The sequence below is a fragment of the Chenopodium album genome, chromosome 7 (assembly GCF_948465745.1).
Source record: "Chenopodium album chromosome 7, dcCheAlbu1.1, whole genome shotgun sequence".
NCBI lineage: Eukaryota > Viridiplantae > Streptophyta > Magnoliopsida > Caryophyllales > Amaranthaceae > Chenopodium > Chenopodium album.
The window spans coordinates 10879481-10893962 of NC_137840.1; positions in this window are offsets into that span (position 1 = coordinate 10879481).

The window sequence follows — 14482 nt, forward strand, 5'->3', positions numbered from 1 at the left end:
TTTTCCTTTTCTTTCTTTTCTTTCCTTTTCCATATTTTTTTCTTTCTTTTCCCTTCTTGCAATGACCCTTGCGTGGGAATTCATGGATTGTTTCCCACTTGAAACCTCCCTCATTGCCACGTCAATGCCGGCGATGCACCAACTATCTGTCAGCCACCACCCACGGTGGAGACTTCAAGTTTGAGTGGTTCCTATCATTGTGGCTAGTTGGAAATCTTATATAAGTAGGGTTAAAATAAAGAAAAGTACATGTAGAGGAAGCATATCAACCATGATGAGATTGAGCGAAGATGGTTATATGTTTATGTATGTTACTTCTTATTATGTTGAATTATTTATTTAATTTTTTATACTAAAATTCAATTATTGTTTTAATATTTTAGTTTGGTTTTAAAGGGCCTTTAATGGTTCCAAGTTATTTATTTAATGTAAGTTGGTTTTGATAGTTTAAGTTTGTTTTTATTAAACTTTATTTTATCTGAGTTTTTGAAAGTTAGTCTTCCACTATGTTACTATGAAAAACGTTAGCCGTTATCATGGTGGCGATAATATTTTGGTTATTTTCTAAGTTTATGATTTGTTTAAGGGTAAAAAAGGTATATCAAAAGAAGGAAATTTTCAAGGTATTACAAACACTACATCCCGAACAAGGTCTCCATGGTGGATGGTGGCAGCCAGCGGTGTCATCATCGGTGAGTAGTCAGCCGTCGGCAAAGAGGTGGTCGGACAACCATTGGGTGCAACAACGAAATCCATGCGGCTTCTTGCTCCCGCCTTCACCCATGCACAAGAAAAAGGAGGAGAAATAGAGGAGGGCCACAAGAGGTTGGCGGCTATGTGGTCAGTGGCTGCAAAATGGAGGTCAATGGCCGATAGTGGGTGCGTTCAACGAGCAGTAGCGACAACCGGCAGCAGGTGGGTTCGGTAACAAAACTTCACGACAAAGGGGTAACACCTTGACCATTTGACCTTTTGAGTGGCCAAATTTTGAGGATTGAAAGAGAATTTATAGTGTATAATAGGTTTGGGTAAATTTAGGCATATAAGAATATTGATGGACATGAGTGACAAAGTAAGCGATCCAAATATATAAATAAGATTATTGAGCTAATTTAATGGACATGGGCTATCTTTTGATGGAGTATGCAAAATTATTTTACATAAGACTCTTTGATTGAGATAAAACTATAATAAACCTTTGACAAAAAATAAAACTTATTTCATCTAAATCTCTTAATTAAAATAGTTTGACCCTTAAAATATAATTTATAAATAATTTATAAAATACATAAAAAACGGGGTATTACAATCATTCTCCACAATAAATCCATTATCTCTTATATAATACTAAAACTAACACCAGGAATGAAAAATGTATCTTCCTATTGATATGTCCATTTTATATAGTGTTTTACCCCCGTCCCTTGGTCGTTATTAGTAGTGTTTTTGGCTCTTTCGGGCTACTTTTATTACTAATTTGTGTGTTCTAGTGTTTTCGTAGTTTTAGTTGTATTTTACAGGAAATTGCACTCTTGGAGCATTTTCCCGGGCTTTATGGATCAACTACGGAAGCTAGAAGGGCACGACCACTTTTGGAGCCCAGGATCGGTGAGAGCCGGTGATTAAGGGCTCGGTAATCGGGATACCGAGGTATATGGACCGAGTGATCAAGACCCTAAGTGGATATCCGAATTGGGCCGAAGAAATAAGCCCAATCGAAGCTCCGAGCCTCGAAGTGAAGCAAGGGCCCGATCGGGCAAGCTTAGCTCGATCGGGCAAGGCGCGCAAGAGTGTGCTGGTGCGTGGCCAAAGGCGCGCCCGATCGGGTGAGCTGCTAGCTCGATCGGGCGCGGCTGTTGAGAAGAGCAGTGCGAGAAAAAGGGCGCGCCCGATCGGGCGCGTGTTTCTGGAAGGGCTCTTTTGTCGAGCAATTAGTTTCTAATTAGGAAGTTGTTTTAGTTTTGTTTAAATACGTTTTAGGACGATTAATTTCACTCACCCTTCTTTCTTAGACTTTCTCTCTCTACTTAGGATCTTTTCTCTCTCTTAACTCTTCTCTCAACCTTTGTTCTTAATTCTACTCTTAATTCCAGATTTATTTTGGTAACGATTTCTCTTCCCTTAATCTTAGTTGTTTATTTTATTCCTTTCATCATGATTTACTCTATTACTTTGATTAGTTTAGATTTAATTATGTGTGAGTAGTTTTATTTCTAGGGTTTATGGGGATCCATAAATAATATGAAGGGGTAATTTATTGTTGTTAATTATCAATGCTAGATTAATTTCATGTTGATTGATTTAATGCTCTGTGACTAGATTAGGCCTATCTTTTATGCATGAGTTTGACAATATTGATTCAAGATTCGAGAGATGAGAATTAATGTTTAGGTCTAGTTTCAATAGGCAGATTAATTTATAAATGGTTAAGTCGAGATTCGACAGATGAGATTTAATACCAGTAAATTAATTGTGTGATTGTAATACGCAGCGAAAGCCCTTTACAATCTGGTTAATTGATGCATTGATGATTGACTATTATTGATTATTGGTATTGCACGATAATTTCTTATTGAATTGTTTTAACGTTTTACAATTGCGGCTTGTAAAAGTATAGCAATATTGAATTGATGAATCGAGCAGATGTTAATTTGATATTAAAGGCTATTTTCAATAAGGACTTAGATCTAGTAAATTGCGAGAGCCTGTTAGATCTATGTTGATTAATAAATTGCGAGAGCCTGTTAATCGTGTTATTTATGCAATGTCAAAGATTGATTACTATGTTTTACCCTGGAGTATTATTTATTGGTGAACCTATGCCCTAGATCCTTTTATATATTGTTTTCTCCCTATTCCTATTCTTTGTAGTTTAGTTTCATACTCAAACATAAATATTGGTTACTTAGATAATTTAGATTATAATAATTAATTAGGAGTAAAAAGACTTGTTTCCCTGTGGAGATCGACCTTACTTCCCTATCTACTTTAGTTAGAGGATTTAGGTATTTACTTTTGATTAGGGGATACGACTTTACCATGTCACCTATAATACCCCGTATTTTCCTAATTAATTATTTATTTGTTATTTCATAAAAGGGTATTTTAGTAAATTAACTTACTATTTGAATTTTGGAGACAAAATGATATTTAAATTTTGGCGCCAATAATACTTTGAAACCTAATTATTATTTTTAGATTTTGGATAAGATTTGTTATTCATTTATTTTATTTTAAAGATCGGATTATTTACATATTTCGGATATTTTAATTAAAGAAAAATTATATTTTACTAATTAATCAAGAAGTCCGAAAATTCCCATTTATTTAGCTAAGAATTTTGGATTTTCTATGTATAGAAAATCTTATTTTTCTTAGTTATTTATTGTTGAATAATTGGTATTTAATTAATTATTAATTAATTATTCTATATTATTTACACAATTATTTTTATTCCTTAAAACCGAGCAAAAATCTTCCTAAATATTACTAAGGAGGTCCGAAAATCTAAGCTTTGAGAAGCTCAAGATTTTCGGTCCTCTTGTGTGATTTTAGGGGAAATTACTTTGGTAAATTGTATTTTTTAATTATCTCTAAAAAATATTTTATTTTCCTTAATTCCATTTTTCCATCTTCTTAATATTTGATCATCATATTTTCTTAACTTTTATTTCTCTTGATTATTCCCCATGCAATCTTCCTTGCCATATTATTTTTCATGACAACACACCTTTCATATTTTTATTATGTATAATCACCTTAATATCAAAACTTTCCATAATTACTTATTGTAGGCGTCGTTTGAAGTGCGTCTACGTTAAGCATGTTGTGAATATGCTTGGCACTCTTAGGAAGTGGGAATTAACATATACGATAAGGGACAACGATTAGGGACAAAGAAAGTAGGGAGCCGCCAACAAGTTTTTAAGGAACTTGTAAACCGTTCACGGATCATAAAAGGCAACCACGGATAAAAGGACAACGATAGGCAACAATGATTGACTCGTGAAGGTTACACCCAATAATCCATGAGAATACTAACTCTATATGGTTTGGAACCACGAAAGGAGGATCGGGGATGATGGTACGAAGTGAGTCATGGAGTCACATTCGCCCGTATTGGCCTCTACTCGATTCTTATAATGAAAAGTGATTCCTGCGATCACAATAATAACAAGATTAAAAAGGAACATAAATCGGTTGTACTGTCCAAATTATCCTATTAGGCGTGATTTTCGATTACATATTCCCTTTAACATGCAATATGGTGATGAATAAAAAAATATAATAAAATCAACATTGATATTGGAAGCAATTTAACAATAAATTGTTAGTCAAATCAAATATAAATTAACCTAATCATGATACTACCAATATTAAAATAAAATAAGTAATTAAAATAATTAATTACTCACATTTCGCACGCTCCTTTAAATTGCTACATCATGAAAAAATTGTTAGTAACTTCAATAAAAATATAAATTAAATTGAAACAACTAAATTTAATAAAAATTAGAGTTGATTTGATCTAAACCCCCAGTTAATTATACCTTTCACGCCTTAGTTTAAGGATAGAACTTTAGGTATTGCATGGACTCCTTGGAGTGCTTAGGAGAAGTATTATGGAAGAATAAGGAGGCTAGTGTTTAGGCTAAAGATGGAGAAGAGGATGATTTTGTGATCAATCTTGTTGACGATTGAAAAAGAGGTGATATTACTTTGATTTATAAGGAAAAAAAAGGGTCAAAAAATAAAGAAAAGATCTGATTTCAAATTGAAATAAAACTCTTGCGTTAGGCAGCAATTTTTGCAGTTTTTGTTTTTATCATATCTTTTGTTCCAGAAATTGAAATAAGATAAATAATATGTCGTTGGAAAGATATTGACGTCTAATTTCTAACCCAATTTGAATCAGATTAAAATCGTTTGTAGAATAAAAGGTATGGTCAAAATAGTGGGATGGTGTCAGTTTTGGATATAGTTTTATATTTTTTTTATATCTTTTTCGTTATATCTTGGAATTAATATTATAATATATAATTGAAAGCATAATTTCAAGAGCTATCCAAACATATAAGATTTAGATAAAAACTACGAGGCACAAAAATCACATTTGACTATCTTTGAACATCTTTCAATTCAGATAGAATTAGGACTTTGAAAAAAAAAAAGAGTTTTATTCAATTTCAAATTCTTTAATATTATCTTTTCATAAAGGATAATTAAGATCTTTTAGAAACTTATAGAAGCTTCCAATTAATCCTAATTGGTTTAGGAATGGGATTAAATAATTTGGACCCTCCACATGATCATTTGGTCGTAGGTAAGGTGGGCTTAGGTTCGGTTTACGCTTAGTTTAGTATTTGGACCATAACTTATTCGTTATAACTCATATTTGGGCTTATAATATGTCGTTGAAAAGATATTTTCAAATCCCCATTAAAATATTCAGTCATTGGACCCAGATTATGGACAAAAATAAACTTGTTTAAATATATTTTTATAAAAAAGACACGAAATGAATGATTTTAAGGGACACGAAATGAATTATTTTGGGTTTAAAGGCACGAAAAAACGAAAAATAAGTTATGGTTTGGGAAAATGGGCTAGGAATTGGATTGGTTTATAAAATGTATTGGGATTGAGTATGGATTTAAGCACTCCAAAGATTAAATACTCAACCCGACCAATAATGGCGGTGAAAGGTTGTTCATCATCGAGTTTGGTTTTGGGGAGACATTTTAAAGTGTATACACTTGTTCACTTCTCCAAGTATTTCCATAACTCTTCTTTTCATAATTCTTCCTACATTTTCCTACCATAATCCATGCATCATGCCCATACTAGCCTATAAATACCCCTTCATTTCATGACCAAACACTTACACCAATTCTCATAATTCCCTCTTATTCTCTTCTCTTAGTTCTCTCTTTTTCTTTCTCCTCCTTACGCACCATCACCTACACCGTACACCGCCACCACTCCAGCACCCCCTGTCGCCACCAACCACCTCCGACACCCTTACCGTCGCCAGCCGCCACCCCTTACCGCCACTATCCTCCTCTTTCTCCTTGGTTTTTTTTTTATTTTTTATTTTTTTTATTTTTTATCTTTTCTTCTTCTCTTTTCTTATTTAATTAATTATAATTATTATGGGAATTTATAAAAATTATTACAACTAGTTTTAATTAAATAAAATCAGATTTTTAATGATGTTTATGAGAAAACAATTTAAAAGGTTCATGTACATATTAGTTGGGGGTTTTTAATTTAATTATTATGATTATTTGTTAACCTTATATTAATTAAGGTTATATTTAATTGTAGGGTGTGTTCAATCAAGGTTCTTGAGTTCTTTTGTGTGAGTTTCTAAGCAAGGATTGAGGTATGTTTAGGTGGCTAGATACCTTTGAAAAGTGATTGGTTTGAATAGCATGTTTTATATGATATTATTGGTGATTGAATTAAATTGACTTGAATTATGATTTATGAAATAAAGTATGATTTTAATGTGTGTTTTAATACATTGATCTTAATATTATGATTTTATTGAATTAGGGTTTATGAAATAAAAAGTATGATTAAAGGACTGTTTTTAATAAATAAATTAAAGGTTGATTTTATATCATGTCTTGATTAATTAAATTATTAATCATGTTTTAAAGGTTTGATTTTGAAAGCATGTGGAATTTAAAAAAAGGAGTTTGAATTTTATTATTAAAAGAATTTATTGAATTATTTAATAATTATTATTAAAGCTTTATAAGCATGTTAGTAATCCCACTATGCGGATTTTGTTCATTTTATAAGACTTTGGACTTTGTATGCATAACTGAGTTTTTCCTCAAGAATAGCCTTGTAATTTAAGGATCCTAGCTTGGGGGTGTGCACACTTGGGTGAGGAATTTGGAGATTTAATGGAATTGGATTTAAAGGAATTGGTTTTATTATTATTGAATTATTGGAATGGTTGAAATATTGGAATTTGGTTTTGAATCATGAATTGGATTTATTGATTAATTATTGGAAATAGTTTTAAAAGTATGTTTGCTACTAAATTGAATTTAATTATATTGCACTTATCGTACATAGCATATTTTGCCGGTTCGTATTTCCTTTTTGTTTTGGTTTGCCCTGTTTGCCTTAATGGTAAGCACTGTTGACTAATTTCAGGTGAAGTCAATATGTGAGCATTTGGAGTCCCGAGATTGTCTTCACCTAGATTAGGAATGTCGGTTCTTGTTTTTATTTATGAGTACTCATGACAATAGTTATTTTTATGGTTTTATTAATAAAAGAGTATTGAAGTTTCCACTGCAAAGTATTGGTTTTATTTAGTAAGTTTGGTAGCATTGCGTAATCACGCGGCGGTAATACGCCTAAGTCTATCCCTACGATATAATTATTTGTATTTTTCTAGTAATATCGTAGAGGGAGATTTGGGGGTGTTACACTTCCTAGTGTTGTTTTTTCCCTCAAAAATCCCCCCTATTTTTTTCTCCATTTTTTCCCTTTTTTAGCCCATGCCATCAATTACTCACTAGTAGAAAAAATGTTATTTGTAACTGGCGAAATTGACTTTTTATAACTGGTATTGTTGGTTGCGAATGCCACCGTTACAACTAGTGAAAATTATTCGTAACATGCTAATGTTAGTTAAAAATAATGTACTATTCGTAACTGGCTTAACCTAAGGCCAGTTACAAATAGGCTTTTTCCAAGTAAGAAAGCATACTATTTGTAATTGGCGATAAGTTATGCCGGTTACAAATAGAGTATTATGTGTAACTAGCCTAACGCCAGTTACGAATAGTGTTTTTATTATAAAAATAAATAAATAAATAAAATGGTAGCAGTAGCAAGTTCCTCTACTGCCGCCACCCGTACATTACATTTATATATATATTTTTAATGTAAAGACCATTAATGTTAATAAACTTTTACAAAATACAATAACTATCAATCTAACCAATATAAGACGAACTTTAAGCGACATCTCGTAAATTAATTGAATTAATGTACTTTTAAATTATAAATATTTCTCTCATAATTCACAATAAATAATACTCTATAACTAAAAAAAATCTAGTTAGATAATTGATAAAATAAATAATACTAACAATCGCGCTATTTTCGAAAGTGTTGTTCTCAAACATCTAATGCCAGCTCTAGATCTTGAATTGACCATCATCTGCCACAGCCAATGCATAATTGCAAATATCAATACGAGAACCAAAAATATGCAATTCCTTTCTATCTCACATTCACAAACACAAACATAAATATGGACTTGGTACAAGAAAGACATACCACAGGTTGTACAATGAATCTATGTTCTTTGAGTATCTGCAAACACAAACAAATGAATTTTATACGATGTTAATTAAAGAGACTGTCATAAGGGAAAATGGGAAGGTGATACTTCAAAGTGTTTGCCTCTCCAATCTGCATAGCACGACGAGCCACGTCAAGGGGGAACACTATGTCTGTTTTTGTCAAGACAATTTGATACTTGGTCTGAAATCTGAAATTTTTTTAAAAAAATTATTAGGATACAAATTGAAGGAAATAATGTTATTGAACAAAGGCCACCATTAGTCTGACAAGTTAGTCTAATGACTTTAACTTATGCTAGAAGTCTTAACTTTCAATAGCAAATCCAATGTTTTAAAGTACGAATTTGATATTCACAACAATGTTAGTCACCATACTCTATGCAAAGCATTTGAGGTTCAATTGGGACATAATATACAACATTCCAACAGCTCAACTATAACAACGTTCAGAGTGAATTAAACTGCAAAAAACACATATACCTTAAATAATCATCCAGCAAGAATGAGTTTGTGGCTAAATTTTGGTTATCTTTATTAAACATCCCCCTCATTTGAGCCACCACCTTACAGCCAAAGCCAATTTAATAAGCCCACTATACTTTAGTTTTACATATTTGGAATAAAAAACTATTTCCAAGCTCGTGTACATTTTCAAAAGAAAATCTTTAAACAACATGCCAGGTAACAAGTCAGATAATATAAAATTTACAATATTGATCCATTTGTTGTAGCCTAAACATGAGCAGTATCATTTAAACAGAAAGAACCAGGAATGCAGCTAACCTCATTGGAAACACTTTGGGTGCCATATTTATCATCCCAGTTATTTTATAGATCTGTCTAACAGTTAAGGCCTAAAAAAGGGTAAACAAATATTTTTCCACCAAAATCCAATGTCAAAATGAATAGTGCAGCAAGACCCGGTTAAAAACGATAATAAAACTATAACAGGAAAATATCGGAATATAAGTCTAAAAGGGTAAAGGATCATATGTGGCATAAATCCTGCGTAATCTCTTCCAAAGACTTCGTCCTCTTTTGATGTATTACCTAAAGATTAGTAATGAGGATTAAAATATTTTTTTATTTTTGTAATAAAAAATTTTCTATCTCTATTATTATATATTTTATAAATATTATTTTATATGCTATATCTTTAAATAGCATAATACATCATATTTTATTATTTAATTTATTAACATATTTTAAATAAGCTAATTTTGTAGCAATATTAAAAAGCTGACGAATTTATTAAATAACAAGTTCATAGTTCATACTACATAAATAATAATAATAATAATAATAATAATAATAATAATAATAATAATAATAATAATAATAATAATAATAATAATAATAATAATAATAATATTATTATTATTATTATTATTATTATTATTATTATTATTATTATTATTATTATTATTATTATTATCACTATTATCATTATTATTATTATTATCATCATCATCTCTATTATTATTATTATTATTATTATTATTATTATTATTATTATTATTATTATTATTATTATTATTATTATTATTATTATTATTATTATTATTATTATTATTATTATTATCATTATTACTATTATTATATCTTAAAAACAGATAAACTCATACAACCTGCAAAAAATTAGTGGGAAGCCGAGATACAATCTGGGCCCCACTCCTCTAGCTATAGAAAAACCTATCCTAATAAAAATATGAGCAGCAACACGAGCCCCGATGGCCTGAGTCGTTGAGAACTTCTGAACCCGCTTCTGCAACGCAACAACCTCCTTGTCTAATTCCCCAAGCGAAGAATTTCATTGAGAAATTTCAAAATATTCTTCTAATTTGGAACTCCTGATTTATAAAATAACATTATTCTACTTTAATTTCCGCTATTACTTAAATTAGTTATGTTTTCCACTATCACAAAGTGTATTAAATGCACAACAATTTATATCCCAGTGCAATTTTTTTACAATGAAATGGGAATGTGGGTTTATTTTTTAATTGGTTTCTTGCCTTGTTTTAATACGAAGAAATAAGAAAATGAAAGTAGTATGCCTAAAATCATGTACGGAGTAAGATTATTTAATTCATTAGAATTTTATCTTTATATTTTTTTATCTTCATTATTTTCATATTATTATATTTTTTTAGAGATAAAATTTGACAAAAATATCATTCAAACAGGATAAGTATTCCTACCATTAGGAGGAATTCATAATTTTAAAATACTTATTTGGTTAATAAAAAGGAAAATGATACTTATTTATTATTGAATTATTGTAAACTCTCATATGGTCTAAGATAAATTTTTAATATACGCATAGTCTAATGGATCCTTTAGTAATAATCCATGTTTAATTATATATGAAAATAAATACAAAATGTGTTATAATAATTGTACGTATTATATATGTCCATGTTATTTTAATAATTTTGTAAAATTTAATGTAATAAAACTACCTTGCATGGCCTGGGACCTAACCTAAGAATTTTTAAATTGTCGTACATATCACGTGCATATAGGGTTAATTGATAGGAAATTTGATTTGAATAATCCAACCTTTGCGCGAACTTATTTTATCAATCCGAGCTTTCGATTATTCCACAATAATCCAATGTTTAAGGAGTGCTCTATTCAATTAGGCCAAAGTGACCTACTACTTGTTTTTCAAGTAAATTTGTTTTCTTTTCAATTTTTTTTAAACAAAAATATTAAAAAAAATAAGAAAAAGAAACCTAACCACACAAGCTTCCCCCCACCCTTCCTTGGCCACCCCCTAGTCTCCTTGGCCTACCTTCCCCTTCACCAACCACCCCCACCCCTGTCACCCCCCTCCTTATTCCAGTTTCAAAACTGTAACACCTAAAGCTGTCAATTCGGGTAAACGGGTCGGGTTTGAGTCGGGTTAGTGTGAGTCGGGTCATCTCGGGTCGGGTCAATACGGGTTAATGTCATAACATATGCGGGCCGGGTTCGGGTTGGGTCATGCTTGAGTCGGGTCACGTCGGGTCATACATCTTATTGGGTTTGGGTCGGGTTAGTAAAAGGTCGAGTTAGTAAAAGGTCGGGTTACATTTGGGTCGGGTGAAAAATAGGTCGGGTTAAATTCGGGTCTTTACGGGTTTAAACGAGTTAGGGTCGTTCTCGGGTTCGAGTCGGGTTCGGTTCAAGTCAATTATTTACGGGTTATAATCAGGTCGGTTCATTCCCGGATTCAAGTCGAGTTCGGTTCAAGTCAATAATTTGCGGGTTATAATCAAGTCGGGTCATTCTCGGGTTCGAGTCGGGTTCGGTTCAAGTCAATAATTTGCGGAAAACATGTTTCGTCCCTGAAATTCGTCCCTAAAAATGTGTTGTGAAACTAACCATTTAAAATTCAAAGTGAAATATTGAAGGAATAGAGTTAGGATTTAATTTCCATTCCAATACCAACATGAGATAACGACCTATACATATTGATTCAATAACAAGTCGGGTTGAATTTGGGTCAGGTCAATAACAAGTCGGGTTGATTCGGGTCAGGTTTGTAACAGGTTGGGTTGAAATTCGAGTCGGGTTTGTAGCAGGTCGGGTTAAATTCGGGTCAGGTTAGGAACAGGTCGGGTTGAATTCGGGTCAGGTTAGGAACAGGCCAGATTGAATTCGGGTTTTGACGGGTTAAAACGGGTTTGGGTCAATTTCGGTTCAGGTCAATAATTTACGGGTTACATTCGGGTCGGGTCGTCTCTAAGTCGGTTAATGTTCGGGTTCGGGTCTCAAATACTCGGGTCAACTCGGGTCTAGGGTTGGCTTCTGGTCGGGTTTGGGTCACTGTAGGGAATATTTCAAGCATTATCCCTAGCTTGACCCCAATGTGATCATACACTAAAGTACGGTGGCGTCCAAAGGGAAGGAAGCTAGAGCAAAAGAGTCGCCAACAAGTTTTAGGAACTTGTAAACCGTTCACAAAGGTGAAGGTTACACCCCTTAACGATCCAGGAGATCGTCAACTCCAATAGGTATGGAACCATGACTGGTAGTTCGGGGATGAAGGTACAAATCCAACCTAAAAGAGATTGAACCTACCCTAATAATAGGCCTCTACTTTATTCTGATCGTATTCATGTTCGCTTTCTGACTAACATGCAATCAATAGGATTAACCCTAAACCTGTTTATCTATGTTGGTTGAATATTAATGCACAAATAAAACTATTATTGGCAATCAATTGAATTATAATCATATTAACCCTAAACAAGATTATAAATTATCTTATTAAGATTGATTACAAGTACCAATTCCCTTTAAACATGCATAAAAGGTGTGATCAAGCAATAACAATATATAATCAGGCAAAATAATCGTCATAATGATAATTACAATCATAATTGAAATAACAATCATAATAATTAAAATAATCATGTTAAAGCATAATAATAGCAAGATCCTAGGCATGATACTAACAAGATTAATAACAAACCCTAGCATGTCACTAAACAATAAAAATCATATATTTAGCCCTAACATGATACTAACATGAATATTAGGAAAGAAAATAGGAAGCATCATACTTTTAATCATACTTGATATTAGCATTTTTTAGTTGTTACCCTAAACATGATACTAGGAAGATCAAAACACCCTAACATGACGCTAAGAATCATAACAACCTAAGCATAATTTCTACATCATAATATCAATTAAAATCAATTAAAGCACTTACTTAGATGCCTCGTATCTCTTTCTAATAACAAAATACACGCTTTAGTAACTTCAAGGAAAATAATAATCAAACAATTAAATTAAATAATTGAAATAGAGATTTGGGACCAAACCCTCAGAAATTAAAACCTTTCACGTCTAAAGCGAAGGCAACTTCGAAATTGTCTAGGTGTGTCTAGATCTTGTGAATGCGGAATTTTGTTTGTAAAAAGGCTAGTTTAGAAAAGAGAGAGAGAGAGAATAAGCTTTAGCTTTAGATAGAGAAGAGAATTAGAGAGTTGTTGATGAAAAACGGAGATTTTAGGAGGCTATTTATAGAGAAAATCAGCCAAAAAGATAGAAAAACAAATCAGAGTTTCAACGAAGAAAAAAGAAATTAGCGCCAGGCGCTGAACATTTGCGCTAGGCGCTAATGTCTGTCATTAGGCGCTAATTAGCGTTTTCACGCGTTTTCTAAATTCAGATAAAATTTAACCGTACATAAGGACAAAATCGTATTTTCCTTAAAAACACTCTTTTATTCTGATTAAAACTCTAAAAAGTCAACAAAAGTCAATTTATCAATGCTAATTGAATTAGGAATGAAAAGAACCTTCTAGAAGAATCTAGAAGACTAAAACCATTCTTAATTGCATTAGGAATGATAAATCCATATTAGGCCCTCCTCTAGATCATTGGTTCGCATATAAAGCTCAAACCGGGCCCAGTTTAGTAATTTGGCCATAACTTCCTCATTATTCATCGGAATTGGGCTTATATAAAATATATCGTTGGAATGCTCTTTTCAAGCCCCATCCAATTATACCATTATTGGACCCTTGCCATGGACCAAACCAAACTGGACTGGCTTTTTTCTTAAAATAGGTTTTCAAAAATAGAGAGAAAGAAAAGAATAAAAACTATCCGCAACACTAGACTTTCCACACTTTCACTTCATTCGATTATGGTTCGACGTGAAAGATACTCATCACTGGGTTTGGTTTTGGGGAGACACAAATGGTTGTCTATAGAAGCCCCCACTTTGACTAAGTTTGGAGAAACGCAAGTTTCGAAAACAAAAGTCAAAGTAGAAATAGGGACAAAGAATGATTCAGAACGTTCTGCGATCCTATACCACTCTTGTAACACCGATACCTGCAAACTAGCGTTAGTTAAAACAGATAAAAGAGTTAAGAAACGCGTATCTTGCACCGTCGAGCACACGTCTCTAGAGGTAACCGATTTGTTGCTGCATTTGTCGTTGTGACAACCTTCCACAATCTATGGAACGCTATCTTGCTGCTTGTTTTGACGATCTTCCGCAATCTAGGGAACACCGTCGATCAATATTGCTACATCTCAAGCCTTTTCTTGAATCATAGTGACAACCTTTCCAATCATAGCAAAAGTCATCAAAGACCGCCCATCTCGTGCTATCTTCTCAAATCTTGGTGAAAACCTCC